The sequence below is a fragment of the Neltuma alba genome, unplaced genomic scaffold, assembly GCF_004799145.2.
Source record: "Neltuma alba isolate B1F8T4 unplaced genomic scaffold, ASM479914v2 tig00012036_pilon, whole genome shotgun sequence".
NCBI classification, from domain to species: domain Eukaryota; kingdom Viridiplantae; phylum Streptophyta; class Magnoliopsida; order Fabales; family Fabaceae; genus Neltuma; species Neltuma alba.
This window is the reverse complement of record NW_021636601.1, coordinates 1,004,373-1,019,476: the sequence shown is the minus strand read 5'-3', so window position 1 is coordinate 1,019,476 and position 15,104 is coordinate 1,004,373. Positions and strand designations below refer to the sequence as shown.

At 34.5% G+C, this 15,104-nt stretch overlaps 1 pseudogene; it reads left to right on the top strand.

Annotated features, from left to right (window-relative positions):
- Positions 1-5,703: 5,703 nt before the first annotated feature.
- LOC114721463 (uncharacterized) lies at positions 5,704-12,050 on the top strand (annotated as a pseudogene).
- The last annotated feature ends 3,054 nt before the right edge of the window (positions 12,051-15,104 follow it).

Genomic DNA, 15,104 nt, shown 5'->3' with positions numbered 1-15,104 from the left:
TATCCATTGTATTTTTGACATGCTATAATCTTACATTATAAAACTGTGTATATCATAATAATATTTTAATTATGTTAATTTAAACAGGAATTTAATTAATTAATATTCTGTATTTTTGAAATACAATATTCAGGTCATTATAGGCATGAAGTGTTCTTGAGTTTTAAAGGCGAAGATACTCAGGCAAATTTTACTTCACATCTTTATTGGGCTCTATATAATGCTGGCATTATTGTTTATAAGGATGATGTTGAGCTTCCCAGAGGAAATCATATCAAAATAGAACTATTGCAAGCAATTGGAAGTTCACATATCGCAATAATCATCTTCCCTAGAGACTATGCTGGATCTAAATGGTGTTTGGAGGAATTGTCAATAATCATGGAGCTTCGTAAATCAAATAATCAGGTGGTTCTACCCGTGTTTTATGATGTAGATCCATCTGAAGTTCGTCATCAAACTTATAGTTTTGGTCAAGCATTCAAAGATCTCATACAAAGAATTTCACCGCCAGAAAATGAAGTTTCCAACTGGGGGACAGCCCTTGTTGAGGCTGCAGGCATTGCAGGGATCGTTGTACTTGGTTCTAGATAACTTTTTCACTCTTTCTTGTCTTTTGATTGAGACTCCTTATGTGCATTTATAGGTTCTTCTTCTAGTTCATAATATAAATCACTTCTACTAAAATTTTTTATTCCACAATATAGATCACTTGCAAAATAATTAATGTTTAAGTGTCGATTTCTCCCTAACAATTGATGTTTAAAGGTAACTTGTATTTTTTTTCTCTCCTTGACAACCTGATTTACTATGGGAAAAGTTAAAAAATTTTCAATTTGAAAGATATTTAATGGGTTAATTACCATTCATTGGTCATGATAAATTAGTTAAAGTGACTTGTATTGTGAATTGGGGGAGGATGTATACGTGCGTGCATATATATTTTTGGAATTCTTGGAATGTCACTCATCAGATTATTTGGAACAAAACTCACTTTTTCCCTTATTCCCCTACAAGGCACAGTTTTGAAAGTCGCATATTGTAAAATTGTCATGTCTGGGCATATGTATTGTTCTGCTCGCAATTTTCTTGAATATTTTTATCAGACCTACAATTTTGGCTAGCATACCCTCTCATAATCATGCATGGCTTATTATAAAGGTCATGCAAACACTACAGCTAATCTTAAAAAAAATAATATATAAATGAAAGGTAGCATTTCCTTTATCAAATGCTACGACTTGTGTATTAAGCTAGTTTCCGTAGCAGTGCCAAGTAATCTTTGTATTCTTGACTTCTGACATTTTAGTATCTCAACTAATTAACCATGTTGATGTGGCTGTGAACGAACTTCTTAACAAATATTTGAAGATTTGATGAATATATAAGAAATGATTTTTTTATTTTTGATTTATTTTAACAAAGATACTGTTTTTAGATTATTTTATATATATCAAAGTCAACTTTATTGAGATTTGCTTTAATCACTTAAGGAGACAAGTTTAGGACTCCATAAAAGCGCCCTAAAACTTTTTGTTTGGATACCTACTTTCTTTTTCAGATTTTATGTCTCCCCCTTTTCTCTTCTCTCTTTCCCTTCCTCATTCTAAATCATATAAATAAGTGTGATATTGAATGCTTACACTTTATGGTAAACTGAATGTTTGTTTTGCTGCTAAATAATGAGTGTTTTAATATTTTTATTCTCTCTTGTTTTTCCAGCCACTAGCCGGGTCTTGTTGCTTTGACCTATAGTTTATTCATAATATCTCCACTTCTCCTAACACATGTAGCTTCAAAACATTGGCTTTCTTTATTTGTAATCAGACATATCAAATGCTAATTTTCTACTATGCATGTATGACTTGTAGGGATGAGAGTGAAAAAGTGACATCTGTTGTTCAGAATGTTTGTGATATATTGGATAAGAAAGACTTATTTGTTGATGAGCACCCAGTAGGAGTGGACCATCAAGTGAAAGAAGTGATCACAATGCTCCAAAGCCATCAACATGAAGATGTTGTCATGGTAGGGATATGGGGAATGGGTGGCATGGGCAAAACAAGCATTGCCAAAGCCATTTAGAGAGCAAAAATGAAGATAAATAGCATTGAATCAGAAAAGATCACATTGAGGGATAGAATTCCCCATAAAAAGGCATTGGTTGTGCTTGACGGCCCAACTGAACGCTTTAGCCGGAAATCATGACTGGTTCAAACTAGGAAGTAAAATAATCATCACAACTAGAGATAAACGTCTACTTCTTAAATTGGGTTGTGATGTTTATATCATGAAGAATTTAAATGAATGCGAATCTATTGAGCTTTTTAGTTAGCATGCATTTAAACAAGCAAGTCCCAAAAAAAGTTTCAAAATGCTTTCTAAAAATATAGTTGCATACTTTGGGGGAATTCCACTAGCTCTTGAAGTCCTTGGATCCTATTTATTTGATAGAGAAGCAAAGGAATGGAAGAGTGTATTGGAGAAACTTAAAAAAATTCCCGACAACAAGATACAGAAGAAGATAAAAATAAGCTATGATGGTTTAGATGATTTGGAGAAAGAAATATTCCTTAATATATGTTGCTTCTTTACTGCGATGGACCGAAATGAAATAACACATATTAAATGGCTGTGAATTTTTTGCTGACATTGGAATCAAAACCCTTGTGGAGCGAAGCCTTGTAACCATTGATGAGAACAACAAGCTTGGTATGCATGATTTGCTGTGGGACATGGGAAGAGAAATAATTTGTGAACAATCCCAGAAGGAGCTTGGGAAGAGAAGTAGGTTGTGGTTTCATGAGGATGCACTTGTTGTATTATTAGAACACATGGTAGGAACTTTTATGTCCAATATTTACTATTTTCTATTACATGTATTGCAAGTTAAAATGAGCATCAATTGATTGATCATATAAACCATTTGATTTTGTCCCTCTTATTGTATGAAGTTTAAAACTCATTTTGTAGTCTCTTAATTTGCTTTTCGGAAAACACTTAACACAAGTTCACACTTCATTGAAGGACTCTCTTTAAAGTTGTCACAAAGTGAAAAAAATGCATTATCAGGCAGAAGCATTTAAGATGATGAGGAGACTCAGATTACTTCGTCTTGAAAATGTACAACTTAGAGGAGACTACGGATATATCAGGAGAGATCTCAGATGGCTTTGCTGGAATGGCTTTCATGTAAAATACATTCCTAGCAACTTTTATCAACAGAAATTAGTTGCTATTGACTTAAGACATAGCAGCCTCATGCAAGTGTGGAAGGAACCCCGGGTATGTAATTAAATTAATATTTAGTTTGTTGGCTTTCTGAGCCATAACTACCAAAGTCAAAACCTAAAAAATTGCCAAACTGCTATGTCACAGAAAATCTGTTTTCTCTGAAAAAATTACCAAAATACGTACTTCAAATTTATAGCATTATGGTAAACAATTTCTGTGGTATAGTCTCATCGTAATTTTTTTCCTTATTTTTTTGCCAGTATATGACTCTAAAAGCTAAGTTAATTTGTTAGTGTTAGCTTCAAAGTTTATGGATATGGAATAAGAGGGATGTGGACGTGTAAATATAGTAATCTCTTTTTCATTGGATTTTATATTTGACAGCCTTCCTGATAGATCTTCATGTTATCTTCTTTCCCCCCCCCCCCCCATAAAGCTGCTAGATTTCATTTAATTCACATTCGCTTTACATGCCATGCTACAGACCTAGACATCAAACGATCATATTGAATTTTGTAATACCTTATCTGGATAAAGTATTTGATTGTCTTCTTTTCCCTTCTAGATTTAATTTTTCTATTGATTGAAAGCAATGTTTTTACATAAGAATTTTCGGTTTAGATGAAGGATTTTATATTTAATCGGTTTCACTTTTTTTTTTAGTTTTTAAAAATGTTAATCTCATTCTGATTTGAAATTAAATGTTTTTGTTGTAGTTATTGAAGACGGTGAAAACCCTCAATCTTAGCCACTTTCTTCACTTGTTGCAAATCCCTGATTACTCAAATCTACCAAATCTTGAAATGTTGATCCTCAAAGATTATCCAAGTTTGTTCACGATACATCATTCTATTGGGCTTCTTCATAAACTTCTTCCACTAGATTTTGAGGATTGCGTTGGCCTTCATAGTCTCCCAAGAAGCATTTATAGATTAAACTGCTTGAAAACTCTCATTCTTTCTGGTTGTAAGAATATTGAAAAGCTCGAGGAGGACACAGAGCAAATGGAATCTTTTACAACTCTAATTGCTCCTACAATAAAAAAAATTGCCCTATTCTTTAGTGAGATTAAAAAGCATTGTATTTCTATCTGTTTGCGGTCATGAAGTATTATCACGTCAAGTGATTCCCTCTCTTTGCCAGTCTTGGATATCCCCAACAAATAATCCACTGCCTCATATTTCAACACTTGCAGGCATGCCATCATCAATTTTGTGGGATATGCTAAACAGTATCAGTGGTTCTCCAACAATCCCAAGTTGTACTGTGTACCAAAGCAACGAAGTCTTTTGTTGGAAAATGGATTGGAGATTTCTGATTCCTGTCTTTTGTTGGAAGATGGATTGGAGATTTATGATTCCTTGTGTGCTGCAAATTTTGTGGACATCTCGAGACTTAAAAATTGCCTGGACATCTTTTAATTCAAATTGGAAAGAATTCTCAAGTCTTTTGTACACTTTCAAAGAAAATTTCACAGGTTCTTTCTCTTTAGATTTTTTGTAAAAGATCTTTACATGCATATTATATAGTTAAATTAGAGGTTATGTTTCTGTCATTGTGCAGGGATTAAATCTCACAAAGTGTGGTGATGATTGTATTCTTCTTGGTGATAATTACACCTATTGGCTAAGATTCAAAGGTAAAGGAGCTTCTGTAAAATTTAAAGTGCCTCCAGTTAATGGTCATGATCATTTAAAAGGGATGACTATTTGCTGTGTGTATATCCCCTCAGATGATTGTGATAACGAGGCATGTCAGTCTTGTATAATTTACTTAATGATCATAAATTATGCAAAGACAACTACTTTGCTCTACACCGAAGACAAATTGAAATCCTTGGAAAAAAGCAGAGATGAAAAAAATAATATCAAATCTAGAATGTGATGACCAAGTGGAAGTGAAAGTAGTTTATAAGAATGGATTCACTATGAAGAAAATAGTTGTCTACTTGATCTATAATGAGTCATTTGATGAACAGATGGAGCCTTCAACATCTGAAGCTGTAAATTTAACCAGCACCAAACAAAAATATGAGGAGGAGGAGGCACATCAATCTACCAGACCTAGAAAGGCAATGAAGACTTGAAATTTGGAAACTTTCCTCCATTTTTTCCCTGCAACACTTTCTCTTAAGTTTTTTCTGGCCACAACAATTTTTATGAAGTCAATATATGTCATTTCAGAATTAAGACTGATCTATATGTAGGGTTGTATATAAATGATTATATTCTCCCATTTGTGGCTCTCCTTTTACGGATAATGTGGGGTGACGCCCTTTTTCCTCATCCCTTCCTATTCCCAGCAAAAAAATTTAAAAACAATTGTATCAAAAATACAGAAATAACCAAATAGAGTGAAAAATTTTAGACTAAATTGAAAGGTAAAAGGGATAGAATTATGACTTTTTTTTTGGGTATGCTTTATTACCTGCCATTGAAGATTGATATAGTTCTGCTATTGAAAAGAATAATGACTCTACAGTGTGGAAAAACCTTATGGAATAGTGGCCAAAAGTTGTGGGACATACTGGTTATGATATTAGAACAGGAGAAAGCAGTGTTTTGGATGGATAAGCGCCACTGGGCATTAGCTGGAGGCAAATGCAAGAGATATGACAAGTTGTGAGGGTGAGTGGAACTAGGAGCTTTTGAAGCTACTTCCCAAGTGATATTTTATTCATCGAATAAGAGCCTGCACTCTCAGGGCCCCCGGGGAGGGGGCGGCGGAGGGAACCCTCCAGGTATAAAGATCTTCGAGCCGAATCTGAGAGGCCTGTAAAAAAAGGTCTGAATCAGAGGAAGTGCTATACTGTCATGTGTGGTCGCTGTGCTGGCATTGAGGAGGACGTGCAGAGGAAGTCTGGAAACTTTGTTGTTCCAAACGAAATTTTGCAGAGTTTCTTTCAGCTTGATCTGGCTTACTCGAGGCCTAAAGGAGAACGATTCGAGAAGGCATGCCAATTGGGATACTATTTTTGGAGTGATTTGCTGGTACCTGTAGAAGGAAAGGAACCATGGAATTTTTGAATGTAAAAGTAGCAGCGAGAAGGAGCTCAAGGTGAAGCAGGGTGATTGCAATATGTTTGTGTGTGTGTGTGTAATTATAGTTATAGAAAAAAAGTCATTCTGAAATGGTTCATCTTTTTTGATCTTTCATATGACACAACTCTCAACAATGTCATAGAACTGGGGAGAAAACAAGAGGGCAGAGAGAGCTAGAATGGAAAGATTGACACTTCAAATAACCATTTAAATCTGTCCAGCAAGAAATGATTGTTCTGCCAACACAAGTCTGGGTGACCATGAAATTTAGAGCAATTATTCACAGAACATTTGAATTCCCATCATGTCTTCTTCGTGCATCGTCAATTTACTAATCCTAATCCCTGCAAATAACCTTGTTTTAGGTGCGACTTTATCCTTGATTGGACACTCAGCCGGAGGATGGCTTGGACGTGTCTGCGTATGGAAGAATTTGGGATGTCCCCTATTTCTTTGTTACTGACTCTTGGAACCCCTCACCTCTAATATTCATGCTTATAGATATTAAATCCTCTAAAATGGTTTGGAGTTGGTCAATGGTTAATACTTACAGCATATATAGTTTCTTTAGAGAATGCATTTATAGTTTTAATTTAAGTGAATTGACCTTTTAAGGTAAATTTCGCATTAATCGAAGCCCACTAATAGATAATTAAAGGAGATGGTGATGCAACTCAATGTGAAGCTGATGTGATCTTAAGTGCTTACTTGGCATTGAATTACAAAGTGCACCAAGCACCGTTTCAAATTCCTTGGCTTTGCCAAGTGTAAAGCGAACACTGAACTGGACATCAACTTCACTTTAGGCTACATGAACTATCTTTGCTTACTATCTGCTAATGAGCTTATTGTAAGGATGAAAAAGAAGATACTCAAAGACTGATATGGGATGTTAAAGCTGTGAGATATCGAATGAGACTAGGTGTAATTTTGGAGGAATAAAATTTATGCTCACTCCTTTATTTACTTGAACATGAAGGAGTCAGTTCTCTAACTTTATTTAAAGTTCTGATCAATTTTTTTTCAACATTCTTCTCAGCCCGCCTCCAAAGGGCGCACCTGAGGTTATTGATCAAACACGGGGTGTCTTGAATTATAATGAACATAACTGCTCAAAATCTGTTTACAGCCTCCCAATTGCAGTATGTTTCTATTGCTGGAAGGTACACTCATTCTTCATGCTTTGCTGAATGCGTTGTTCATTTGTTCGATAAGTGTGAAATTATTTTCCCCGCTTAAGTATTTGACTGTGGTAGTGAACCAGAAGTGGTTGAAGCCAAAAAGACCAACAACACCTTGATTCATTGTTTTCTAGTTACGAACTATATATACTTATGGTTTAACACCTCATGCTGATCTAAAATCTTAAAGCATCTATTTTGGCGACAACTTTAGGAGTTTATGGGATGAAGCAGACACTACAAAAAATATTTCGAAAGAGTTCAGTATCTTTGTTATCTTTAGTGTAGCTTCAATAGTCCAGCCAAAGAGTGATTGATAATATGGATTTAAAGTGAGTAAAGCTAGATGCAGATACATTGAAGGGGCTCAGTCTCTTGGTCCGTAGTCAAATGCAAAAATTGAGTCTGTGGTTCCCATAAACGGTTCTCAGCCAGTTCCTGAAGCTGACGTTGTGAGTGCTTCAGGCAATTCTCCTCCAATTACTACGACTTTTCGACCTCGCTTTGTCGGACAAAGGTACAAGCAGGTGATTGAATCATTTTAAAGCAAAATTTTATCATGATTCTCCAATGACGATTGATAAATTGGCTACCTCGAAGTTGGTTTTCTCCCCTTTGTCACTTTAATACTATAGAGTTTGATTAGTTTCAAGCGCAGAGAACATTGTTTCCTCCAAATATTGTATGGTATCATTTACTCCAAAATTGAGTTTCATTTGTTCACTGGTGGTTATAATTATTTAAATCACTATCCTCCGGTCCAACTGATAAATCAGCAATGAAAAATTACAATGAAGGATCCATAACTTGTGTTAATGACGGTTACAGGGACATTAAAACTTAAAAAAAATCCTCTAAGGACCATAGAAATAAGTGACCATTGATTCTCATAAAATTACTAATGGTGTTACTTAAAGTTACAGCATGACTGCTTTCAAAATTACAAGACTGTTTTGTTTCAAGTTTTGTTCCTCTCTTTGGATTAAAACACCTTGACAAGATCAAGCAGTAATTTTAGAAGAACCAATGGTAATTTAACTTTATGGTCTTCACCAGGAAACTTTATTTTTTAAGTCTTTAACTGCTATTAACGCAAGTCAAGGATACTTCACTGTCATCTTCTTCCTGGTTAACTACGGGTGACTGAAGCCATGAGATTTTGTCAGGTTTGTGGGGAGGCAGATGCATGGGGTGATGGTGTGGTGCCAGAAGTATGAGTTGAGACCTTGGTGTGGTTCTCCTGCTATTCAAGAACAATGCGTAGAACATCTTCTCAATTAAATTCAAGGGACGAATCAGCATTTTGTTTATGCATACTATTTAGTCATTTGGAGTTTAACCTACAATTTATGTAATTTACCCCATTTAGTATAATCAAGTTTACTATTGTTGTACTTAGTATTCTGAGCCGGTAGACTACAATGAGTATCATCAAGTGTGAAGTCATGAACCCAGAATTAGAGCCAGACTGCAATGTATAATGCCCCTGTATATTTTGATGTTTGAGTTTTGAATATACGGACCCAGATTTTTATTTATTTTAGAAGCAAAATTTTCAATTTGTAAAATTTTCACGTTAAGCCAAACCAGAGGCAAAATCATAATTTTGCAAAGATTTGGACCGGTAAGGGCAAAAATAGAAATTATGCCCGAAAATCCCAGAAAAATCCTAGAAAATAAGAAATGGTAGGTTAAGGCCTAAACACTTCAAAAAAATTTCAGAAAAATGGGAATAAGGTTTAGAGGCCTGTGTGAGGCTAAAAATGACAAAAATACCCCTAGAAGGAAATTATGGAATTCCTAGGATTTTGACTGATTTGGAATATTTTCAAAAATAAATTATTTAAAGTATAGGGAGGCCTCAGATAATTGGAAGAAAATGGGAAAAAATACTTGAGGAATTATCACAGGTTTTAAAAATAATTTCGTCCCTAGAAAGCAAAGAGATTAGGTTTAATGGAATTTAAAACCTATTTACGTACTATCCGGGAAAAGTCAAAGTCAAATGTCTAGAGATTGAATTTTGACTTAAGAAAAATTAGAGGAATTCCCCATGATGAATAAATAGTATTGGTACCTAGAGGTAGATTCTCGGAGTTGTGGACTGGTAGAAAGAATTCAATCAAATTCACTCCGAAATAAATATTATTAATTATTTTAATTATTTTAATGGAAGAACAAGGGAAGAGCATCACTCCCTCTTTGGACATGTTATATAATGCCATTTGGATTTATTTGAGGTGAGAAAATGGTACCATAACATATCCCAGTGGTCTCAGGAAAGTCAGGATCCTAAAAAGTACCCTATACGATGCAAAATGGCAAGACAGATGGAGAAATGCCTAAGGTTGTATTTTGCACGAATTTATATTAATTTTCTCCCATTTTAATGCCAAAATGATGAAGGAATATAGAGGAGACAAGTGTACAGTTAGATGAAAAAAGAAAGTATTATGTGTACGGCTGGATGCAAGACACATGTACTGTCGGATGCAAGACACGTGTACGGTTGGATTAAAAGTATGTGGATTAATGATGTAAGCATGATTTCATCAATATGATGTAAGCATGATGTCATGGGACACTTGTCACTACAAGATTAAAAGAAAAAATAGACGGTCCAGATCAAGCCACATATTTTTAAGATCAACAACCCAAATTCAGTCTTCTTTTCTATAAATACCCCTTCCCCTCCCTCATTTTCGTCCAACCTAGAGGAAACCTTGAGGAAGATCTGGTAAAATGTTTTCTAGAGAGAGAAAGAAAGGCCAATTGGTCATATGCAAGATCAAGCTCTAATACAAGGTGTGTTTATGGTTTTTGATGTAGTTTTCACTACCCTTGTTGTTGAGCTTGGTTATGGATTTTAATGATTTTTGGGAGTTTGAAACTCCAGGGGGTTATGCTACATGAAATTCTTAAGAATAGGGGAAGATGAAATTGATATTAGAATAATGTTTAAAAGCTTAAAAGAAACAAGAATCAAGTGGTTTTACGTTAAAATTGGTTGAATTTTTTGATTATGTAACTTGAGTAATATTTCGGCCAAGGCTGGTTCTTGGGGCTAGGATTAGATTTTGATTATTTTGATGCTTCCAATGTATTTAAAATGAAAAATTATGTGGGGTAAAGGTGAGAAAACAAGTTTGGAAGCATTAGAATTTAAAGGGCAATGTTAAGCCCCAAGACCCTATGTTCGGCCAGATCAAGTTGAGTAGGGAGGAGTTTGATTTTGATTATTTTGAGCTTATAAATAGATTCTACATGCAAAATTGTGTGGGAATAGTATGTGGAATTAATTTTGGGAAGGCTGGAAATCAAGTTCAAAAGTTAGAAGCTAATATAGCTCAAAGAAAACAAAGTATTGATGTTGTTGATCACCATGGCTCTAATGAATAAATGGAAATGATGTGTTGGTCCATTTGAGTCTATGAGACATCAAGAAAAAGGAATGGCAAAGGTTGAGGAAGCAACCTTAATGGCTGGAAACAAAAGGGAGTAAGTTGAAGAGCAAGAGAAAACTTATGATACAAGGTAGCGAACTTACCTTTCTTGTGTGCTTGATGTGTATGTGTGTATGTGTTATGAATGCCATGATGTGATTAAACTATGTTGCCGAACTATGATTGTTATGTTTAGTTAAGTATGCCTTAGCATTATGTTATGTGAATACGAATGAACTGGCTTACTTTCCATGGCATTTTACCATGCATAAATGATAAAGTTGTGCACAAAAGCATGTCATACACTTGCATCCATCTTGCATGTATAAATGGTAATATTTGCTACTGAGATTCTCCCGAATCTCACCCTCCCTTAACCAATCATAATAGGTGATATGATCAAGCGAAGGATACATGAAGTGGAAGCAAGGAAAGAGGAAAAGATTTGGGGAGATTTGTTGTATTATGTTATACACTGTATATACCAATGTATGTTGTAAATGTGCCATTGATGGTATGTGATGATAAATAATGATGTTGGCTTGTGTAATTAGCTATAATAATGTATGGGAATGGTTAGTGTATGAATGGAATGGTATTATGTATGGAAAGTCTTAATCATGAACTATTAGTGCAAGTTAGGGGATAAGCTATCCCTAATTGAGCAACAAAATAGTGACAAGTATGGCAAATGACTGACTCTGCCCATGAAATTTGGCATGATTAAAGTACACATTCTGAGCTTTAAAACAAGTAGTAGATGACTTAAAACGGATGTGTGTGCTAAGAGTTATGATTGCTCAAAGTTAGACTAAAAATCTGAAATTTAACCAGTGAACAGTAACCTGAGAACCAATTACAAATTTTTAATCTATGGGCTTGTTTCATGAAACGCTTCCAAACACGTATTTTAAGGGGTTAAAGGAAAGATGTTTCAGGTAAGTAAAGCCATGAGATTTTTTCATGTTTGTGGGCAGGCAGATGTATGGGTTGATGGTGTGGTGCCAGAGGTATCAGCCCATCTTGAGGGCGCACTCAACGTTAGCCTGGATGGAGTTCATCACTCACCTGTTGGTTCAGATGATGAGTTGAGACCTTGGTATGACTCCCCTGCTATTCTAGAGCAATGGGTAGAACACCTTCTCACTTAAATTCAATGGATCAATCAGCATTTTGTTTATGTGCCTTATTAAGTCTTCTAGAGTTTGTTGTTGACAGAACACAATGATATCATGTGACCTCACTTAGTAGGGTAAAGTTTAATGCCGTTGTACTTAGTATTTTGAGCTGTAGACTACAATGAGTGTAATCAAATGTAAAGCCATGAACCCAGAATCAGAGCCTTTCTCACTCTCCTAGGAGAAAAAGAAATTTCGTTTTCAATTTTGCAGTGTCATTTGTTTCATTGTTATTATCAAGAATCTGATTATAAGTTATTTATTTATTAGAATTCATTAGGATTTTCCATCTTTCATATGAATACCGTGTATATTAATTTGTGAGCACTTGATGAATTGACTAATCATTCAATAGGCCACTTATTTTTTCACTTGCGGTTGTCGTAAACAAGCACGTATTATGAGTGCTTGTTATGCTTGTTATGCTCAATAGAATGGAGCTAGCCTTAAGCTACAGCCCACCTTTGCCCATGTGTCAATCTCTCTGTCAAAATGCAAATAATTGTTAAATTAAATAGTGATGTCGAGTAGATCAAGCTTGTTTTTCCTTAAATAAAAGTGAGAAATGATTTCTTTTTTGAATTACGAGAGCAAACATTTTGTTATAAGTATGATTAAATTTGTGATCCGTTATTCATAGGAAAGCTTTCATGCTAATATGCCATTAAAGTGAACTTTGAAAGCAGGAAAACTTTACATTTGGCAAGCTGCCTCTAATTGGATCAAAACGACACTGAAGTACAACTGCAATACTTAAATATAACTCAATAGCATTAGGGATAATTGTACATTTGATTTCGTAAAGAATATTCTAGAATCATGTAATTGAATATAAAAAGAGAGTGATGTCTGTCTTTATATTAAGCTTCTTTTTATTATATTATTTGTCATCAATTTGTTGTTCTGTATAATTGGGTTAATGCCATCTCATCAGAAATATTGATGATGCCACAAGGGAGTTGTTTGGGAATTGGGACATGTGGACACTTGACCATACGAAACTTAAGAAATAATGGGGTTAAGTTTAGTAAAAAAGGTTAGTTTCTTATAAAGTGATGAACTAAGGTTTGAATAGCTGTTGAGAGAGGTATTCACATTTAGTGCCTGATAATGTTTCGAACATGATTACCTCCAATAGAAGAATACATGTGCCTAGTATAAAAAGTAAAAATATACAAGGATGAGAGGTTCCAACCAAACTAAACCAATTACATCATCATGAAACAACTACATTATCAACCAAACTATAAGGTTTCTTTGTTGAGTCATATAAAATATTACAAGTAAATGTAAAAACGATTTTTTTCCGAAAGATATCTGCTATGGGGAATATCTTTTCCCTCCCCTTTTTAAATAAAAAATTAGTGCTTTTTTGCTGTTATTTACCCAGTTCAACTTATTGATCTGACAAAAACTGATGTTGGAAAATTGATTATATATTAATAAAAATAATTATTTTTAATTTAATAATTATAAGCCATCGATTTAATCATTAGTCGAACTAATTGACCATTAAACCCACGATCTGATCATATTTTTGGTCCCCTTGGTTTGGGTTTTAAAGGATTGGTTCTTGTCCCGCATAAAAGAATTTTAAATGTTATTATAAGTAATAATTTTAGACTTTCTTTTGCCAATATAGTAGTGTGAAAGTAACGATAACAATTGTATACCTTTCAATAAGGGAACAGAATAATGTATGCACGGACTAAAAAGTAAAGTGGAAAAAAAAAAATCCACTGTCCACTTGTGCGGTATCGTTTTTTCACTCATTATTTCATTTTTGATTATTTTCCCTTGCGAAATGACAAATAGGGACCACTAGAAGAAATAAATAACATTGAAGACTAATAATTCATAAAAGTATGGTTAAGGCGTCTATATAATTTTTTCTTTTCTGAAAAATTAATTTGCAAGTGCTTATAATTTCATTCCATTTTGAATCAAGTACGTATAGTTTTTTTTTTCCTTTTATATCATCCTTATTATTTACTACTTGGGATCCTATTTATAAGATCTTGTTTGTAATCTATAACATATTATAAATAGGACTGGAGGTAGTATTCTACTAACGAGGTTAGTCCTTCTGTCAAAAAAAGGAGCATATTTCATGCTCATTACAATAATAGACGTGGAGTGCTTATCGTAATTTGAATTATAATTTGAGTTAACAGAAATGAAGTGGCCTAAATAAAATCTGACGAAGCACGCACATATACTTCATTTGCCTCCTCGCACGCGAAAGCAACTGGCGCTGTGTTGTGAGTCAGTTTTGGGGCGAAGGAGCTGTTAAACTCCAACTCAATTGATCTCACAAAGTCTCTCACAGGCCCACTCACTACCGTGTTTTTTGTTTCAAAAATAAGAGTAATATTTTGTGGAGCATTTGTCCCGTTGGACAAGACAAGCCCATCTCATGTTTGAACACCTTATTTACTAACTTGACCCCTTAAAGCTGGAGTTCTCAAGAGTTACTCTATGATGATTCATAAGATTGTTTCTCCAACTTTTCCATTGCAGTTTTATTATATGTTCGTTCATAAGTGAGAGCCAAGAAGCAAGCGTGTGCGCGTCATATATTCCCCACCTTGAGATATATAAACAGTGAACCGCGTTGGAATTTAGAAGGGAATTAATACCCACTAAACTTGTGTCAATTCCATAGATAAATTCACAAACAATGGTTTAAATGTTGTATCCTACTTAGGTAAGTTAATTAGCCATCTTAATATTTTTTTGCCAGAAATTAGCCACTTAGTAAGAAAGACTCGAATTAGTGAATATTCCTTCTCTTTCATTCTCGTATGTTTATGCTAAAAGTTCATGATCTTGTAACCTAGTGTCATGGCTTATGAGAGCTTCTTTAAGAATAGGAGGTCATGAGTTTGATTTCGCTTATAACATCATACTTTCAGTACTTACCCTTTTAATTCAAATAAAAAATATCACTTTGTTAAGAATAACAAGCTTGATATAGTTTATTGTGTGACCGGGGAAGAGATGTCGTTTGATACATCCTGAGGATTT